Genomic DNA, 21996 nt, shown 5'->3' with positions numbered 1-21996 from the left:
GGTTTGAAGGGAGGGAGGGACCAACCTTTCAAACCGGAAGGGAAGCATCATTAAGAGGGAGAGCTAAAAATAACAGCAAGAAAGATATAGCACCACCATGATCTGGATGGGCAGCCATGATCCGGATGGTCAGGAGAGGCCAGGGGAGAGCCCCAAGGAATCCCACAGAGGAACAAATCTGACTTTTCTATCTTTTTAGGGGGTGGCAGCAAGTTCCACACTGTGTGATTTAGTCCAAGGCTGATGTGACAAGGAGTATGCATGAGAAAGGTATTGGCTCAGGCCATAAATTAGAGCCTTTGAGGTCTCAAGCACAGCATCTTAACTGTCTGTTTCAGTGAGAGAGAGAGAGAGAGAGAGAGAGAGAGAGAGAGAGAGAGAGAGAGAGAGAGAGAAAGGGGAGGCTGGTTTCTTTGAGCTATGGGATCTGGCCTCTTAGAATGATCAGCACCTTAGAAAGGCATCTATGATCTCAGTGCATGCCCTTGATCCCAGCTCTCACAAGGCAAAGATATGAACACAATGAACAAAGCTCCAGTTTGGTGTTGGTAAGATGGCCCAATGGGTAAAAGCTCTTAGTACTCTTTCAGAGGACCTGGATTCAGTTCCCAGAACCCACAGTCCGTGGCTTGCAACTGTCTGTAACTCCAGTTCCAGGGGACCTAATGCCTACGGGTGACCTCTGAGGACACTGCCTGTATGAATGCACATATAAACACTTAGGCACACACATATACAAAGATTAAAAAAAAAAAAACCCAAAGGTAACCTTTGGCTACACCGTTTAAGGCCAGCGTGAGCTACATAAGACCTTGTCATACGTATAACAACAATGGCAAAAGTCCCACACCCACTCTCTAAAAAACGATTCCTCTTTTTCTCTTGCACATATACAGAGACCCAGGAAAGGCTTAAAGCCTCAAAGCAGCTTAAATCTGTATGGGGTCCCCTCAAATCCTCCACCTCTGCCAAGTGGCTTGATCACTCGAGATTCACACCATGGACCTAACCTTCTATTAAGGGCATCAGAGTCTGCACCCTGTCACCCAGCATCCACTGAGCCCTGCCCATAAATATGGATGCTACGCTAACAAGACTTGGTACTAATTCAACAGCAGTGGAGTGCGGGTGTGTGCGCAGATCACACACACTCAGAGTGTATTGAAAAGCAGGAGTAATAATTAGCGTTTAATAAATGGTAATTTGCTCCTTGCCACTTGTGTGTGTCGGGAGCTGGGGAGTATAATAAAGGGGTCCCTTCAGGAAGGTAGAAGGCAGCACATTTGCTACGATGGCTTCATTCTCATTCTCAGGACTGAAATTAATTCTCATCTACCTACGGATCCTCTCCTTTCTGAAAATAACTCCCACAGAACGTAGAAGGCCCAGTTTGATAAGAATTATTTATCACCGGGACCAAATTTTAACTGAAGTTACAGAATGAGGAAGTCCTAGCTCCAGAGAGACAACGTGTGGTAAAGAATGCAAACGATTATCTGGATCATTCAAGGGAGGAATCGTTCTTGTTTGATTGAGCATTTGATCCATCTGAATAAGTGTTCTCATCCTTCAGGTCTGGTGGGGAATTCCTGGCCAGAAGATGGGTCAGCAGAGAGCTAACGGTGCGCATGCGTGGAGACAGTACGGCAGCAGAAGTGTCAGCCTCCATAGCTGTACGGTGGCAGGCTCAATAGGCTGGTCAGGTGGAGCAGTGGTTGAAGGAGGTATTCCTCGGAGCCAGACACACGAAAGCAAGCAATGCTAACGGACACAGAAACCAAGGCCAAGTGAGCCAGAGTAAAACCCGAAGACAGCTGGGTTTGGCTGAGTGGCGCCGGGAAGATGAAGAAACCGAGCCAAACAGAAAGAGGTGTGTACCAAGCTGAACAGAATGAGATGGTGTGTGCACATGCTCAAGTGTGCACATTTGTGTGGTGTTAAAATGGAAGGCCCCTGAAAGTTCTCCTCTCTTAAATACGACTACTTCAGGGGCTGGAGAGAGGGATCAGGGCTAAGAGTGTGCAGTGCTCTTGCAGAGGACCCTGCTTCAGTTCCTAGAACCCAGGATGGGCAGCTCACAACCACCTATAACTCCTCATTGGAGGAAATCCAATGCCTCTGACCTCTGTGGGCACATGCACTCATGTGCACATACTCCCCCCATCCACACATAATTAAAAAGAAAATACATCTTTTTTAAAGACAGCTGCTTTAGAACTGAGGCGTGGGAAGTGCTTTGGGTAGCAGAGTATTTGCTTAGTAACCATAAAGTGTTGCATCCCCAGTACTGTGTAAACCAGATGTTCTGAGCACTGGGAAAACCAGATGTGCTGAGCACTGTGTAAACCAGATGTGCTGAGCACTGTGTAAACCACATGTGGTGGTGTGTGCCTGTAACCCCCACACTCAGGAGGCGGAGGCAAGATGATCAAAAGTTCAAGAATGCCCTTGGCTGCTACATTAGTTACTTTTCTATTGCTGTAATGAAACACCTTGACCAAAGCAACTTATAGAAGAAAGGGTTTATTTAGTTTTTGTGGTTCCAGAGAGATAGGAGTCCATCATCATCACAGCCAAGAACATGGCAGCAGGCAGGTAGAACTTTTTAGCAACGCTAAGGGCTCTCACATCCAGATCCAGAAACAGAAAGCAAAGAGAGGACTAGAGATGGAAGGAAGCTTCTGAAACTTAAAATCCACCCCTATTTGCATACCTCATCAATCAAGGCCACACCTCCTAATCCTTCTCAAGCAGTTCCACTAACTTAGGTCAAGTATTCAAATATATGAGCCTTCGAGGGCCATTCTCATACACACCACCACAGTTACATAAAGAATTTAAGGCCAGCTTAGGCTACAGATGAGACCCTGTCTCAAAAACAAAACCAAATAAATTAAATAAACAATTATAGAGACAAAGACAGCTTTAATTAAATGTCTGGGTGATCTAGAGCCAAGATTTATTCATTGTTAACTGGTGCACTCATTTTTCAGATACAAATTTCTCTTGTAGGCTAGGATAGTTTTTATATGAAATGCCCCCTGCCCCAGACCCCAGAGTCTCATGTGTTGAAGGTTTGGTACACAGCTGGTGGATCTTATCATGGGGAGGTGACTGGGTTGTAAGGGCAGAAACCCATCGGTGAGTTCAGACTGGATGGGCTCTGATGAAGTGAGGCCTGAACTAGATTACAGGGGACATGTCCTGGAAGAGTATACCTTGCCCTGCCTTGTATTCTCATCAACTTCTCTGCTCACCTCATGGGAGCCTCTTCACGGAAGCTTCTTCTACCATATGCTCTTGCTATAGTGATAATCTCCATTTCTTCAGGTAGCATTGCGTCAGCTGGGAATGGACTGAAACCTGTGACCCTGTTCTAAGACATTTGTCACAGTGACAAAAACATCAGCCAACACAGAGTTCAATGCAATAGCCACTAAGAAAGCTTGCTGTAGAAATCAGTAATGTGCAGCCAGGATGGATTTATAATTCTTTTTCTCAAAAGGCAAACCTTTATTCCCCTGTCCTTGAGGATGGGTTGAATTTTAGATCTTACAGCTCTAATCTCAGTACTTAGAAGCTTGTGGCAGATCGCTTCTCGGCCTTTTGGCTAAGATCAAGTGTAGAAGCTTGTGGCAGGAAGACAGCCAGGAGCTCAAGGCTACTCGGGCTACATAGAGAGATCCTGTCTCAAACAAACAAACAAACAAACAAACAAAAAAACCCCCAAAAACAAAAAAACCCACCAAGGCTCTGGCAACATTGAGGGAGGTGGGGGGCAGAAAGAATACAAGACCCTGAGATCAGGGGCCATGCTGTGGAGTTACGAGTGACTACTGTACTCCTGGACTCATGGCCACGGTGACCGCTCACATCATATTCCATCGCATATGGCAGCAAGGACTCAGTGTTATCCCCACTACTAGGTTGCCCTTGCTCAAGTAAATACCTCTTGACACATGCTCAGTAGGCAACCTTAACTAAGTACTACAGGCTATGCCTAGAAAAGAGGGAGGAAACTTGTTGGAGAGGGAAAGTGGTCAGAAGAGGTAATGGGGGTGGGGCTGGTGTAAGGGTTAAGGTGCTTCCCGCCAAGCCTTGAAACCTGAGTTGGATTTCTAGGACCTGTGAGGTACAAAGAGAACAACGCCTGAAACTTGTCTTCTCACCTCCACATGTGTGTCATTTCACACACACACACACACACACACACACACACACACACACACACACACACGCATGCACGAAGTATAAAAACATTTAACAGAGGTTGATTCGGGGAATAGAACCAAACCATATTTCATATTGATGAAATTGTGAAAGAATAAAAAGATAAATAAATGGTGAACAACAGCGGTGGCAAGATAACACCAAGAACAAACGACTGCAGACTAACACAGGCGCCCAGATCCCTGGGCGTTCCCTGAAGAATGAATGAGTGAAGCTGGGCTGTCTCCTGCAGATGAATGACCCAGAGCTTAGGGGCCTTGAGCAGACAGCACAGGGACAGGATTGTAGCTCACCGGGTTTGGTGGTGGAGCACGGCCTGCCTCCTTATTTATGCACCAGGGCTTCATCATTTGCTACCCACACTTAGGGATTAATTCCTGGGACAGGCAGGCAGTACCGCACCAGCCAGCCAGACGACATACAGATAAGAGCAGCCAGGGTTGTAATTCCCATCCCATTGACAGGCCCTCAGCTAGCAGAGAAAGAATGGAGCAGCTGAAAGCTTCCATTCAAAGTCAGTAACAATAAGTTACAAGTGACTGTGTGGGAAGGGCAAGGGGGAAGTGGGCAGCCAGCCCCTCCCCACCCCCCTCTTTGTAGGAGCGGAGACCACAGGGCCAGACAGACAGCAGGCCGAGAGCCTGCTTAGATCTTAGGGAAATGATGAAAGCTGTTCAACTTGGAAAACAAGCACGTAAGAGCTTCTGTGCCCTTTGCATACAAAGCCTTTAGAACCTTTAAACTTTTAATATGAATATGATCATGGTATATGATGTCATAATGAGATCCATTACTCTGAACAGTTAATATGCGCTTTAAAAAAGGATTCCTTCATTAGGGAAATAGCAATTTTATTGATGAACATAATTGCTGAGCTGCACACCGGCATCTAGAGTGAACCTCAGCCTGATTCACCAACTCACCCTCCTCCTCTGCCTCTTTTTGTTCTTATACCCATGAAAATCTTCCTGGGATCTCAGAATGACTAAATAGATTCAGGCAGGGCTATGGTAATGGCAACTGCCCCATTGTTGCCTTCTTTCAATGGATCATTATTCCTAAAACATAAAAGACAAGGGAACTGCTGTTGTGGGTGGGCTGTGTAGATGGCTCAGCTGGTAGAGAGTTTGCAATGTAAGTACAAGGACCTGGGTTCGAATCCTCAGAGCCCATGTAAAAAGCGAGTTCAGTAACCTATGTTTCAGTGCTCTTGCCAGGTGATGGGAGGCAGAGTCAAGAGAAATCCTTGCAACTGAAGGGCCAACTGAAGGGCCAGCTAGCCAGGAGTACACTGCAGTGAAGAGAGATGTCTTTAAACAAGGCGGAAGGTGAGGACCAACCCCGGAGGTTGTGCTCTGACCTTCACACTGATGCACACGTGAACATGCACACACATATACACAAGACTTATTTTAAATTAAACACACAGAATTACTATATAATCCAAGTCCACTACTTAGGTATATTCCCTAAAGAACGGAAGACCAGTCTCAAGCCAATCCATGCACAGGAATACTTGTTAGAGCACTATTCACTGGTCAAAATGGCCACCAATACATGAAAGGATAAACAAATTGTGGTACAGCTAAACCATGGAATATTATTCAGCCATAAAAAGGAAGGATAGGAGGTTGGGGATTTAGCTCAGTGGTAGAGCGCTTGCCTAGCAAGCCCAAGGCTCTGGGTTCGGTCTTCAGCTCCGAAAAAAAAAAAAAAAGAAAAAAAAAAGGAAGGATAGACTGGTACCTGCTACCACATAAATGTACCTTGAAGAGATGATCCTGAGAGAAGTCAAACACAGAGATTGTAGGTGTCCTGATTCCTTTTACATGTAATATCGAGGAAAGGCAAACACACAGGCACAGAATGTGGACCGAGAGTTGCCGGGCCTGAAGAGAGGGAAGTAAAGAAGTTTCATACTGAATGTAGGTGTTTGTTTGTTTGTTTGTTTGTTTGTTTGTTGGTTTGAGACAAGGTTTCTCTGTGTATCCCCGGCTGTCCTGGAACTCAATTTCTCTGCCTCCTGAGTGCCGGAATTAAAGGCATACACTGACCTCCGGCATCCTCCCAGTTGGTTTTCCAAGATCTTCTCCATGTCTGAGACTCAGAAGTGCCATAGCTCTCAGACCTCTTCAAAGATTCTTCTGTCTTCGTCCTCCATTCAGGCCACCTCCAGCCCCTTTAGGTAACCATCCGGGGCCCAGGATCTCTGCCCACCATAGCCTGTCAGTCTGTACTCCCACCTAGCCCTTGCCTGGTTGTTTTTTTTTTTTTTCCCGGAGCTGGGGACCGAACCCAGGGCCTTGCGCTTCCTAGGCAAGCACTCTACCACTGAGCTAAATCCCCAACCCCCCCTTTTTTTTTCAAGATTTATTTATTTATTTTATATGTATGAGTACACTGTTGCTGTCTTCAGACACACCAGAAGAGGGCATCAGATCCCATTACAGATGGTTGTGAGCCACCATGTGGTTGCTGGGAATTGAACTCAGGACCTCTGGAAGAGCAGTCAGTGCTCTAACCACTGAGCCATCTCTCCAGCCCGGCCTGGTTGTTTTAAAGGTTGTCCCAAGAGGTTCTGAGCCTAGATCTTTAGAATCAGATGGAACACTTTGACCCTTGTCACCCAGTGCTGTGCAGTCAACTCACAAGAGGCGGATTGGCAAGCTTTTTATATAAATATGTTTTAAAATATCTATTTATAAAGCCGGGCATGATGGTTCCTGCCTGTAATCCCAGCACTTGGGAGGCAGAGGAGGATCTTGGGTCCCAGGGTAGCCTGAGCTACATAGCAAGACCCAGCTTTAAACCAAAACCAAAATTATCTAGCTGCTGTTGAGCCCTGGTGTGCGCCATGTACTTAGTTGTACGCCCCGAAAAGAGCTTCACTTGTCCCTTGGAGAGGTGTTATTAAACCTCATCTTGCACAGCAAGGTAGCAAAGCTTAGAGAGATTGACGAGCAGGCCAGCTAATGAGTGCAGAAAAACTGGCTGGAAAAGCCAGACTCCGTCTTTGCCACATGATCCAAAACCTGTCACTCATGAGCAGTGAGTCTTACCAGCAACAGGGATGTGTGCACCTGCCAACACGTCCCTGGAAAAAGACATCCGATTTGCAAATGAGAAAGAACAAAAGCTGAGGGAAGGAAGAGCGGCCTGGGCACTCCGTTTCCTCACTGGCTGCACCCTTGGCCTGGAGTAGAATCCTGTTCTCTCCTAATGAGAGTGTGAGTGTCTCTTCATCCCAAGGCCTGCTCTTGTGAAGGCTGAGTGAGTTTTCTGTCTAGCCCCTTCTCTCTTGGGATACCGACCCACACCATCAGTGTATTACACTCCGGAAGCCATGAACCTCAGTTTGAATCCCAGCATGTCCTCTTATTAATGATGAGGCTTCAGACTCAAGAAACATCATTTCTGTGTCTCAAATATTTGTGGCTCAGCTCAGAGTTCAGTTACTGCAGGTTCCCTCCCCTCCTGCCAGGCTGTGCTCTCCTCACATTCCAGGTCTCGGGGTTATCTCTGGTCACAGTTCTAGACCTGGGGTTATTCCTAATCCTCTCTCTCTTCAGGGCTTTCATCCCCTCTGCCCTCAATCCACACAGGCATATGATCGGGTCTTGGATCCAGACACAGACGGGATATGAAAAGGACATTGTATCTGAGCCCAGAGCCCAGGGTTCCGTGGGTCAGGTTTCCACCTCCCACAAGCACTAATCAGGTCTGCAGAGTCCCGTGAGGGCCCCTGACCCCAGCCCAGATGGGGTCAACTGCAGGCTGGATGAAGCAGGGACACACTGCCCGACTCCCGGTTACAGGCTCAGCCCACTCCCCGTGGGAGCCATTCCTGGGAAAGCTGAGGAGTCCATGAATGTGTGAGTCAAATCTCCTTACCCCAGCAATGCATGTCATTTCAAAGATGCCTTATCCCCTGTTAATACTCTCACAGTGTGCCCTTCTACTGTGATACACTAAGTGGATTATACATGAGCGGCCTCATTTCATGCTGACAATCTTGGAAGGCGAGTATTGTTTTTAATCCCCACCCTGTAGACCACTGCAACAGCCACCATTCACAGATAGAGTGGAGCAGACCTTGTTCTCTGTGCATGGGGCCACTGGCTGGCTCTTCTGTCACCATCACTTCTATGGTATAGATATTGCAATCATTGCCCATTAAATGAGAACCAGAAAGATAGAGTAAGTGGCCCAGGTCACAGAGACAGCAAATGACAGGGGCTAGTATTCCAGTCTGGTCATTCTGGCTCCCGGGACTCCTGGCCATTCTGCTGCACAGTACCTTGTGTTTCTTGAGACAGACTCTCGTGTCACCTTAGCGCACACAGCTTGTATTACAAATCGATGAGTTGAGAGCCAGAAGGGCCCTGGCTCAGTCATGGAGGTTCCCCCAAGTGCTGAAGGACAGACCACAGTGATTGATTTCTTGGCTGAGCTTTTAAATGTCAGTGTGTGCGTGACCACCTCAGACCTTGGGTCCAGAAATAAAATGTGGAGGGAAAGGACATTCTTCTGGTGTGTGAGATGAGGAGGAGGAGGCAAAGAAATGATGTGGGGTGCACACATACACGATGTGTGGGCTTCCTGAGGAAGCGGTGGGGGATGGGAGTGAGAATGGCACACTTGATCTTGAGCGGCTAGCTGGGAAGCCATTTATGGTATGACACTGGCCAAGGTGAGATGGGTGCTAACTGATTTCACTCTCTGTCTATATTGATTGGTCCCTATTCTGAACATCTCATTAGATCAGCCTGACTGGTAAGCCTCACTCACCTGTTCTCAGAGCTCACCCAGAACCCTCCTGCGTGGCTCTATGGGCCTGCCCAATCCAATAATTGTCTGTCTTAGGAGCTAAGGGACAGACATACCCACGACAGACAGACAGCCCCTGCTGTCACATAGTCTAGAAGGAGATTGACAGGCTAAGGGAGACAACAAGAAATGACCTCAGGTGAATTTCAGATGTAGTGTGTGCTACAGTAAGACCAGGAAATGAGGTTCTGTGAGGAGTTTGTGGGGAGGGGTAAGGGAAGGAAGCCCAAAAGGGCTTCTCTGAGGACTTGACATTTCAGAAGTCAAGATTACAAGATTCCATACAGTGTATGTTGTGCTGGGGCTCAAACCCAGAGCTTCAGACATGGACAAACACTGTCAACTGAGCTATACCCCAGCTTCCGAGAGTGGTCCTAGCATGCCCGCTTAACCAGAAACGACGATTCCTCTCCAACTCCCATGTACAGAGGTTTTGGATTTATGAGGAGACTAAGAGACCATTCGTGACTACCATTGTTTTTTGTTTTTTGTTTTTTGTTTTTTGTTTTTATCTTATTTTCTTTTTGAGAGAGTGCCTAACTTTGCATCTCTGGTTGTCTTGGAACTTACTATGCAGATCAGGCTGACCTCAAACTTACAGAGATATGACTGCCTCTGCCTCCCAACTGCCAGCTAGGATCAAAGGTGTGAGCCCCAAGGCTGGCTTACACATTCTCTGTTTCTAATAGGGGAACTGTTTGCATAAGGATTAGCGTACAACAGGCACACCACGAATGCTGTTTCTGTGGTGAGTTATGGCTGTGTAACACCCAGCCATAGCTTTGTACACATTGAAGGCCCAGTGAAATGGCAGTCATCTGCAGCAGCTTCAGGAAGTGTGGGACTCAAAGGGGCTGCCTAGGTACAGTCTGTTCCATTTGTCATCCCCAAGGCTGCGCAATCATACCTTCTCCCTCAGATGATCTGGTATTTTTAACCTCAGCTGCACACTGGAAATAAAAATCACCTGGGGACTTCAAAAGAAAACTTGTGTGTCTGGGTCCCACAGGTAGGGATGTCTGATTTCATTGGCTCGGGCACTGCCCAGACACTTGGGGTTTGGAACAACTCTCTAAGGATTCTGACACTGCAGATTCAATAATTAAGGATTCAGGGCCAGGCAGGGCTGAGGGCTGAGCAGGAACAATGTGGTGTCTTCCCTCTCTGGTTGGTCCTTTCCTCTGCCACGTCCCTTTGACTTCAGAGACTCTGGCCTTCAGGAAGAGGCAAGCTGGAGCTCTGTGTAGTGAGAGTCTTGGGAATCCCCTCCACAAAGCTGTTATCTAGCTGTTATCTAGCTGTTATCTTTCACACATTCTACAAGGTGCCCCACTTCTCCCAAACTCAGCTAGCATAATCCTGGGCTTGTACTAGCTCATCTGCACTGAGTAGCCTGAGACCTGGCTTTGGGTGAGATATAGGGCATCATCCATGGAGGATGCTGTACCTCCTTGCCAGAGAGTCAGAATGGCAGCCCAAGTCATTGAGGTGGGCCCCGGAGAGTGCTCACAAAAGGCTGTCTGGGAAATCTTGCTTGAGAGGAGTAGCAATAAAAATTGTAGTTTGGTGCTTTGAGATAAGGTTTTGCTGTGTTACCTAGGCTGACCTCACCCTCCCAGAACTCGCATGATTCTCCTACCTCCATCTCGGGGACAACTGAGGCTGAGGTGTGCTAACATCCTATATAAAAGAGAATTCGGGGTTGGGGATTTAGCTCAGGGGTAGAGCGCTTGCCTAGCAAGCGCAAGGCCCTGGGTTCAGTCCCCAGCTCCAAAAAAGAAAAAGAGAGAGAGAGAGAGAGAGAGAGAGAGAGAGAGAGAGAGAGAGAGAGAGAATTCATCTGCTGCTGGTTATGGTGGGGCAAGCTTTTAATCCTAGCACTCAAAGAGGCAGAGGTAGGGGGATCGCTGGGATTTTGAGGCCACCCTGGTCTACAAAGGGAATTCCAAGAGTCAGGGCTACATACTGAGAACTTGTCTTAGAATAAACAGACAAATAAATCAATAAGGATCCTAAATCATTGGGGAGAAAAGTATCTCAGAGTCTTCTCGATGTTCCAGATAGATGCTCTACATAATTAATAATGGACATAATAGTTTATATGGGACAGAGGATGTAGCTCAAATGACAGAGTTCTTACCTAGTATACAGGAAGCCCTGGGTTCGATCCCCAACACTGCCTAAACGGGGTGTGGTGGCGTACAACCATAATCCCAACACTTGGGAGGTGGAGTCACAAGGGAAAAAATTCTAGGTTATCTTTGTTTACACAGCAAATTTGAGGAAGCCAGACTGAGTTAAATGAGATCTTGTCTAAAAATTAATAAAAGGAAAGAAGGAAGAAAATAAGGAAGGGAAGAAGAGAAGGAGGGAGGGACGGAGGGAGGGCGAAAAAAAGCCTAGTGGCTGTAGGCAGAACCTTTATGATGTGGGGTATCCACCAAAGGAGACTGCTCCTACGTGAGTTTAAGCCAATAGAAAGTCTTAATTAGTTGCCTGGTGACTACCCTGGGTGTTTGGGATCCCAGTGTAGCCCCAAGCCTTTCTCAGGGTGAGCTTTTAAGTGCAAAAACCTGGGTTGGCGTATTTCAGTTAATAAGAACAGTTGGCCCGAAGCAGAACTACTGAAGACTGGTACGTTTTGAGATTTTTCCAGGACCGTGGACTTTGACGGATCAGGCCTGTTTTAGCTGTGACAGCAGTGCTGCCTCCAGGCTGGGTTTTACAGCCTGAGTAGTTCCTCCATCCTGGAGTCAAGATCTGGGGACTTACTAAGGTCTGGGGCACTGTTACACTTCATAGTGTCCAGCAAATCCCCCACAGCACCCCGTGAAGCACACATGGGCAACCTGGGGAAAGTGAGGTTTAAGTGGCCAGGATTGCACTCTAGGCTGTCCACTGGGCTTATCCCCTTAACCATCACATCCACAGCCCCCATCACCCTGCCCCACCCTATGTAGATCTAGAAGGAGAATCACAGCCTTACTCCTTGTTATCAAAGGTCATTCAGAGCTCAGAGACTAGTATTGTAGGACAGAAAGCTGAGTCTGGTCCTGGCCTACCTGATTCTGGAAGCCTAGATTCTTCACTTCAATCCGCCCCCAGAGCCAGCCACCTTCCCTGACCCCAACCTGCTTGGACAGACTGCACTTCACTTACAATTTTTCTTCCTGACTTTAGTCCCAGAGCCCAAAGGGCAGACATCGTCAGTCACATTGAGGGGTCCCCTGCTCTCACAGATAGCAATGGGGACTCTCGGTAATCAAAGTGGGACCCATTCACTGAAGAATGGGCTTCCCCAGCCTTACATGACTGGTGCTTAGTGGCAGGCCCAGAATGGCCTGATATTCCTTCTAGGAAGTTTTGCCAGGCCTGAGTTTCCACCACATTTTTTAGTCAGGGCTGTGGGGGCACCAGGAAAACTACACTTTGCTAGGGTGAACACAGCCTGGGATGTATCTGACTCTCTAGAAGCTCCCTGGTATCCACTGGCCAGACACATGACACTCAGCCTTCCCTTCTAGACTCTGAGCCTGTTTGACAAAGTCCAAGAGGACCTCTCGGCACTCTGGGGGACACTGTTGACAACCTAAGGGTTTGGCACGAACCAAATTATGCTGAATTAATTGGCTGTCATTAGTACTGTCAGGGAGGGGGCTGGGAAGCAGTGGCAGTAGCCACTGAACCCGGGGAACTGAAAGCTGGATGTAGGACAGCCCCCAGCACTGGATGCCCCACACAGCTTGTGAGAAAGAATGTCTATTGTCAGCAGGAGCCAAAATAGCCACAGCGCCCACTCCTGCCTCAGCCAGCACCTCTGTTCTGCAGCAGCCACCCAGTCTGACGCTTTGAGCAGCGAGCCTCAGGTGCAGCTGTCCCTATTCTCAGGAGTCACAGGAAGGCCTGGATGAGAAGACCTAGCCGGCAGGGCCCCCAGCTCCTCACTAAGCAAAACCACAAAGAAATCTGCAGTCCCTGCCTCTTGGCAGCACTTCCTCCTCCCAGTGGGAGGAATTATGAAGAGTTCCCACAATGCACAATGTTAGATCTCAAGGAAAACCCCAAGAACCCCAAAAGGGTAGGCTCTCGGTCCAAAAGGACAGCCTTGGCGCTTGCATTGGCAGACACTGTCAGGATTTCCTGTCTATGAGGAAGAGCTGCTTTCCTATCTTCCCTTCCTCCGGCAGACGAGGAATCTGGCTCCCTATTAACATATACGTCTGGTGCACACCGGAGCCAATGCTAGCCCACAGACTCCTTCAGTCCCTATTCACACATACTTGTTATGTACCTCAAAGCCCACGCTAGTATCCTTGACGCTTCTCATACCCTCCTCTAACCTAAACTCTGAAGCTGCCCTCCTCTGAGCTACTCATTCTTATAAATGACACGATCCTCCACATCCTGCTTCTCCATCCTGGTCATGTCTACACTGCTTCTTTTGCTTTCTGCCTTAGACTCTTCCAGATGCTCCTGGATGCTCTCTCTTATCCATAATAAAAACCTTTTCCCAATCATGGAGTGGCTGCCTCAGTGGTCTCTTTTCTGTGCCCTCGATTCCAGTCATCACAACTAATTTGTACACCTAAAGTGCACAGGTGCATATGTGTATGCATATGTGTGTATAAAAGACAGAGGACAATGTTACATGTCACTCTGATGCTGTCTACATATTTTATCACTGGCCTGGGGCTTTCTGGTCGAGTTAGGCTGGCCAGCCACACCGGTTCCTGGAATTCACTTGCCTGTGCCACCCCAGCACTGGGGTTATAGACATGATCCTTGCACCTGACTTTTTACATGGTCTTAGGGATCCAAATATCGGTACAGCAATCACCTTATCCACTGAGCCCCTGATTTGGCTTCTTTTGTTTTGTAGTCTTACCTTTTAGACCCCGTCTTTCTGTGTACCCCAGGCAGGCTGGTCTTGAGTCCATTGTTTAGCTCAAGTTGGCTTCAAACTCAGAGCAATTCTCCTGCCTCCATTTCTCACAGCTGTGAGAAAACTGTGTCATCACACTTGGCTTTTTCTTGAATAGGTTCTGGACATAGAACTCAAATCCATATGATCATAAGGAGGACACTGGGAGCTGGAGAGATGGCTCAGCAGTTAAGAGAACTGGCTGCTCTTGCAGAGGTCCTGAGTTCAATTCCCGAGTCAATTAATTAATTAATTAATTAATTAATGTGGACATTGTTGTGCAGCCATCTCCTGAAGTTCTGTGTAATTACAAACTAAAAGTTATGCTCGTTAACACATGCCATAGTCCTCCCTCTCTCAACCCCTGGTTACCAGTGGTAGTTTCTTAAGTAAAAGACGGTCAAGGGTTGAGGATTTAGCTCAGTTGGTAGTATGCTTAGCATGCACAAGGCCCTGGGTTCAGTCCCCAGCACCCTATAAAACTACAGGTGACACACACCTGTAGTCCCAGCATGCAAGGAGTGGAGGCAGGAGGATCAGTGACATCCTCAACTACAGAGAAAGATAGAGGCCATCTGAAATCCATGAGACTCTGTCTCAAAAAAGCAAGAGTTAGGGAGATGGCTTAAGGGGAAGATTGCATATTATACAAACACAAAGACTCGAATGTTTAAAAGGAGGGGTGGGTTGCACAGTTTCACCTGTAACTCCAGGACTGCAGAGAACAGAAACCAAAGGAAGGCTGGTCTTGATGGTCACCAGTCAAGCTCCAGGCTCAATGAGAGAGACACTGCCTCAAAGGCAGAGAGAGACAGCAGGACACCCAGTGTCTTCCTCTGCCCTCTATGTGCACACGTGTGCATACATACCACCAACACACATGAAGAAAAAGAACAGAATGAAAGACACACACACACACACACACACACACACACACACACACACACACACACGCACACGTGCCATGGCTCCTCAAGTAGAGTCCACCCAACAGCTTGATGATTAAGAGGAGGCCGGCTTCCTCAAGCTGAGGTGAGGAGCCTAAACTCTGTAGAACTGAGAGGTAATCTGTTTTCTGATGTCGGTAGGGATAAATAATGAACCTGTGAATTGTTTACTGGGATGAAGATGATTACAATGATTTTCCTCTTTATATATAGAATAGAAGCAGCATCTATGATAGAGTTAACAGAGAAGTCAGAGAGAGATTGTGGGGAGGCTTTAAAAGTTAGATATTCGGGGTTGGGGATTTAGCTCAGTGGTAGAGCGCTTGCCTAGCAAGCACAAGGCCCTGGGTTCGGTCCCCAGCTCCGAAAAAAAGAAAAAAAAAGTTAGATATTCTATTTTTTTATAAATATTTGTTTATTTCATGTATGTGAGTACACTGTCAATGTCTTCTGACACACCAGAAGAGGGCATCAGATCCCATTACAGATGGTTGTGAGCCACCATGTGGTTGCTGGGAATTGAACTCAGGACCTCTGGAAGAGCAGTCAGTGTTCTTAACCACTGAGCCATCTCTCCAGCCTAAGAATATTCTAGATTTAGCTCTAAGAGCAGGCACGTGGGCGTGTATCTCCATTTAAAACAACCGTTGATTTGTCCCGATTTATGCATTTTGCTGTATGCATATTACACCATCAGCCGAACTGTTTCATCAATCAATTAATTTGTTAATTTTATTTATTTTATTTTATATTTGGAGACAAATCCCATATAGCCCAGGATGACCCTAAACTCACCATGTAGCCGAGGATGACCTTGTACTTTTGACCCTCCTTGTCTTCATTTTCCAAGTGCTGGAGTAACGGGCAAGGGCCACTACCCTTGCTTTTGTGCTGCTACGCAGGGTATAGTATAGAAGCCAAGGCCTTGTGCATGCTAGCTGGGCACTCTACCGACTGAACTACATCCCAGCTCAGTCATACTGCTTTAGAAAAGGAGTGAAGATCTGGGGGGACAGTTCAGCGGGTATGGGCACAGTACCATGTATCTGTAACTCCAGTGCTTTTACAGTGAGATGGGAGGCAGAGACAGTGGACATATTCATGAACCAGCTAGCCTGGCATATACATTGTCTAACAAGAGACCCTGTCAAACAAGGTGGGAAGTGAGGAAGGCAACCAGCACTCAGGCACAAGCATGTGCACACGCACACACCTCTCACAATTAAAAGCACAGTACAACAGAGACCACAACATGTGAGCCATCCAGTTCAAACGAGTGCCATTCTCAGCATGCTAGGCCGGGAAGGATCACATCCTTCCCCTGCCAGCCTTTTACAGAAGCCTGAACTTGACAGTACAGACTTTTCTATCCTGAAGTCACACCAGATCAGGTGCTACTTGTGCATTCCTCTGTTAAAGTGTGTGGAACACCATCTATGAGCCAGGCTCTGGGAAATGCTTGGGGGACAGAGGCTACTTGAGTCATCCCTCTCTCCCTGGCCCATTTTGCCTTTGTGGCTTTGACCGTCAGTTGAAGCTCATCTCCTCCTGCACCTTTCTCAGCAGAGGACATCCTAATGATGCTGCTAGTATGTACGGAGAGGCTCCAGCCAGACCATCAATGCTAAGGAGTAATCCTCTGTCAGGTTTCTGTTGAACCTTCTGACCTGTATTGGTTAAACACTGCCTGAGTGGCGAGACACTGCAGTTTATCTGCTGTGTTCTCCTCACTCAGTTCTTGGTATCTCTGTATCTCCAATATGTTTGAGTACCAAACATATATGTCACAGTGTGTGGCACATAGGCAGGTGTGCAGTTCACAGAATGAACGGGTAAGTTTTAAGTGAGTGGACAGCCAGAAGATCAGTAAGTTCATTCTGGTTAAAGACAGACTGAGGGACATTCAGGACTGGACAGGTTGCAGGTGACAGTTGTCCCCAGACTTGTCCCCACCTGTCTCTTACCTTGGCAGGCAACAAGCCACTCCATAAAACTTCTTATCTGTCTTTCAGGAGTTGATTTATGTCAGCCATCGGACGGCAGAAATATGGGCCTTCAGACTTTTACTGCCTTTTCATTATTCCCAGTGACACACAAAAATATCATTCAAAACATTAGCAATTACTTTAGAAGGTGTGTGTTTGAAGGGCTTGGCAAGGCTGTGTTCCAGTGAGGTAAGTCTGGGTGTTTCTGCCAGCAGGCCCAGGGCCTTCAGTGAGACTTGGAGATGGTTCAAAAGCAGAATTGATCTTTCAAGCCTCATTCTCATCTTCATCAGCACCCCATCAGACACTTTGTTCCCCTAGCCAGTTCCCATCCATGTATCATTTATGCACTTGATTTCAGGGGATTAATCTCTGCCTCATCCAATGGGGGTGGAGCAGACAGATCCTTTTCTTGTTTCTCACTGGAGCCGGCTCCTGCGTATTTCCATAGATTGCATTCTCCTTCCTCCTGGAACTCTTGCTTTTTTAAGGATTCTTTTCTAAGTCACTGTCATTTTTTTTTACTAAGTTCATAGGGATGGGTGGGATAGTGAGTGTGTGTAGCAACTTTTGTTTATGCAGGACTTGTCCCCGGCCTACCTAAGGGACCAGTTGATCCCTTCTTCCTATGTAGTCATCCACTTTGAGGGTGGCACAGGGATGCTGGGAGCCTCACCTGGCACCAAATGTGTGCCATTGACCTCCAACCCAAGAGCTAGGTCCCCATGCCCTGAGCTCCTAGCTCCATTCTACTTGAGTGTAGGCTCTTTAGTCCCTGGAAGCAGAGTAGAACACAGGCAGAGGGATATTTGGGCCTCTTCCCTAACCTTAGTACACCCCCATAATGCCAGGCTGTATTGTTTCACTTTCCCTCTGTCTTTTGTCCACTGCCCTCAGGCAATAGCTCATCTAACTCTGAAGTCCCAGAATTCCAACCTTGAAGCCCTTTGAGATGGTTCAGTCAGGGAAGGTGCTTGCCACCAAGACTGAGGGCCTGACTTAAATCCCTTGGCCCCTTATGGTGGAAGGAGAGAATGACTCCAACGATGCTTTTCTCTGGCCTCTAGATGAGTGCCGTGATATCTGAACACACAACACACACACACACACACTCACACTCACACACACACTCACACACACACTCACACACACATTCACACAAACACTCACACAGTCACAAACACACTTACACACTCTCACACACTCACACAAACACACACTCACACACACTCTCACACACACGCATACACAGTCTCACACACTCTCACACACTCACACGCACACACTCACACACACACACTCTCACACACACTCACAACAAACACACACACTCTCACACACACTCACACACACTCACACACACACTCACACACACATTCACACACACACTCACACACACACACACCAAACAAACTTAATTTAAATAATTTTGTGTAGAGTTTATCTTTTTATAGGTTCCTTAGTGTTTTGCCTACATGAATGTCTGTGTGAGGATGTCAGAAATCCTGGAACTGGAGTTGTAGACAGGTGAGAGCTACCATTTAGGTGCTGGAAATTGAACCTGGGTTCTCTGTAAGAACAGGCAGTGCTCACAACTGCTGAGCCATCTCTCCAGCCCATGAGACTTTATTATTTCTTTTTTTTTAAATATGTATTTATTTATTATATATAACTACACTGTAGCTGTCCTCAGATACACCAGAAGAGGGCATCAGATCTCATTGCAGATGGTTGTGAACCACCATGTGGTTGCTGGGATTTGAACTCAGCACCTCTGGAAGAGCAGTCAGTGCTCTTAACCACTGCGCCATCTCTCCAGCCCTATTATTTCTTTCTTGATAACTCGATGGCACCATTTTTTTTTAAGTGTGAACTTTGTAGATAACATCTCTGAGTCTCAATGTCAAAAGGCTGGATACCTGTCCAAGAATTTACAGTGTTCTCCAGTAAAGTATGGATCTGAGATCTGTCACTACAGAAATTATGAATTCATTGTTTCTTGGGTTTGTTTAATTCCAGTCCCTTCTATAAACCTGAAGCAGGAACATGGGCAAGCTTGTTGTGGCTGCTCACCCTGAGACACTGGCCATTGCATGTCCAATGGCAGCAATGGTCTATGGAACAGACTTTGAGAATAGTCTCTGGCTTCTCCACTCTCCTCAGATTACCAACCTCCCCTGTAACCACCCGAGTCATAGGTCCTGTGAACTAGGGTGGTGCCACCAGGGCTTCAAGCACATGTGGCCTGGGACATGGAGAGAGTTCACTGGAGGTGCCTTCTGGTTACCCTTCTGGTCCCTAGAGCCAGCAGCTCCTACCCTAACAGATGATCTTCTGCCTTCAGGCGCTTCCTGCCTCCCTGACTCGCAGCAGCCCTATCAGAGAAGCCACCGCAGCCTGCCTGCCTGCTTCCGGAGAGACAAGAGACGCAGAACTGAGAGAGTAAGAGCCCCCTGAGACAGCCTTGGTTGGAAGGGAGGCACCTAAGGCTGTGTTTAGCAGGATGCATGCTGGGGAATCAGCCTTGCAGGGAGAAGGCATCCAACAGCTTGCAAGGCAAAGAAACAAACACCTCTTAGCACGAACCGCCTTCACGAGCGCATGGCGTGTGAAAGAATCCACGTGTCTCAGCACCACAGCACCCACCCAGGTGACACCTAAAGCAGCAACAGCCACCACCGCCTCCACCCCCAACAGCCCAGAGTCATGTGAGAGGCACCAGCCTTTGCCTGTCATCGCCCGAAAACAGAGCCAGCCTAACTGGCACATTTTGTCCAACACAAAGCCCCAATGAGAGAGGGAAAAAAAAAATAGGAAGAAATGTAAGATGCCCAGACTGGGTCAAGTCGGGCTGGAGGGACCTGTGTGGTAATAAAGCCTTGTAATACCTTGTGGTGCATATTCGCTCAGGCCAGACATCTTCCTTGTAAAGGACCTAGGCTAATGTCCGTGGCTAAAAGGGTGTTTATGTGCACGTTTGTGTCTAAAATAACAGATGGCGACCCATCCCTGTGATCCCAGAGCTCCAGAGGCAGATCAAGTTGGGCTACATACAGAATCCCAGGCCCACCAAAGTTTCTATAACAAGGCCGTCTCAAAATTAGACAGGCTTTACAGTGGCTAAGGGCATTTACTGCCAGCCCTAGAGACCAGAGTTCTACTTGCAGCCCACATCGAGGAAGGAGTGTACAAGTTCCACAGCTGCTCTCTGATCACACTCACTGCTTATATACACAAAAGAAATAAACATTAAAAACACATAAAACTCAAATTGTTGCCTGGCATGCCTTTAATCCCAGCGTTTTAGGAAGCAGAGGCAGGCGGGTCTCTGTGAGTTCTAGGCCAGTTTGGTCTACATAGTGAGTTCTAGGTTGGCCAGGGCTTCGTAGAGAAACCCTGTTTCAAAGAAATAAACAGATACGCCCAATTGTTTCTACCACCACAAAACAAAACAAAACAAAAACCCGTCAGCCTGAACAAATACATACATAAGCTAATTAACAATGGCCGGTTTTAGATGTCTCTGAGTGGCTTGTACCGTGTATATGCTTTGCTGCTAGATACTCCGGTATATGGGAGAAGAGACAAGAACACGAGAGAAAGGCAGACGGGAAGGAGGCATAGAAACAGTCTCTAGGAAAAAACCCTATTTTGTAGGATTGATTATCAACACTGGCATCAGTGACTGCTTGTCTTTCTGGCTTTCACCTACCCTGGAATAGGTTCTCCTGGCAAACAATTTCCAGCCCTGTCTGGTGATGCTATATATACTGTACAATAAATAGGACAGGGTCCAGCACGATAACCAGAGGGCAAAGCAATGAGTCATCTATCTCCCCAGGCCGAGGTTCCAGGCTCTTACTGCTTTGATCATGACTCTGGAATGAAACCACAGTAAAGTCTTTAGCACTTGCTAGTAGGGTACTGAGTACCACTCCTCACTAACACTTTTTTTTGTTGTTTGTTTTTTCTCAAGACAGGGTTTCTCTGGGTAACCCTGGGCTGTCCTGGAACGCACTCTGTAGACAGGCCAACCTTGAACTCAGAGATCCACCTACCTCTGCCTCCCAAGTACTGGGATTAAAGGTGTGTGCCGCTAAACCAGGCTCCCCTCACATTTATTAACAGACCCTATTTACAATACTACTGATTTTTCTGAAAATCTTCCATTTCTTGGCACCCTAGCAGATAAAATGAGTGGTTTTATTAGCGTGTGTGTGTGTGTGTGTGTGTGTGTGTGTGTGTGTGTGTGTGTGTGTGTGACAATCTGTGGAGAATCAATCAAAAGTTACACCGAGGGGTTGGGGATTTAGCTCAGTGGTAGAGCGCTTGCCTAGGAAGCGCAAGGCCCTGGGTTTGGTCCCCAGCTGGGAGGGGGGGGGAGGAAGTTACCCCGAAGGCTGTTCACTTTTCATCACGTCTTGTTTCTGCCAAGAGCTTGGAGCCCTCAGCTACAGCTTTATGTTTCCTAGGGGAAGCTGGGGAAGCCCTAAGCTTTCAAGGGAAGCCCAAAGTCTGGAAGTCCTGAGGTATCCCCTGGCATGTGCAAATGTGGGGAGGGGAGGCAAGAGCACAGGAGAAAGCAGGAAGGGGCAGAGTAATTCCTGTTAGTCTATTCGGCTCAGGCTGGCCTTGAACTCACGAAATAGCTGGTAACACCTCCCAGCGATCACAGATGTGCACCATCATATTCCGCCCGTGCTGTGCTCTTCTGGCGTTTTCACATTTCAGATTCTTTTTTCGTTTTTGAGACAGGAATCAGCTATACAGCTCAGACTGGCCTGAAGCTCATGATCCTCCTGCCTCAGCCTCCAGACTACTAGGATTACAAGCATGCATCATGCACCTAGATAAAAATCTAACACCTCAGTTTCTTGTCACTTTCTCTCTTGATAAATATGAAACTTCTAGAGCATACACACCCTGCCTGGTCTTTCAAGTCTCTCGCCTTTGAGACACTTCTAGCATTCTAGAACAATTTTCCCTGTTCTTTCTCCTGGTTAAATCCTATTCGTTCTCTAAGATTCAACTCCGTGTAAAATTCTCTGGAAATCCTTCCGAAGGATGGGCAAGATGGTAAGCCTGA

This window comes from Rattus norvegicus, chromosome 10, assembly GCF_036323735.1.
Source record: "Rattus norvegicus strain BN/NHsdMcwi chromosome 10, GRCr8, whole genome shotgun sequence".
Classification (NCBI taxonomy): Eukaryota; Metazoa; Chordata; class Mammalia; order Rodentia; family Muridae; genus Rattus; species Rattus norvegicus.
Note: the sequence above shows the minus strand (reverse complement) of the source record.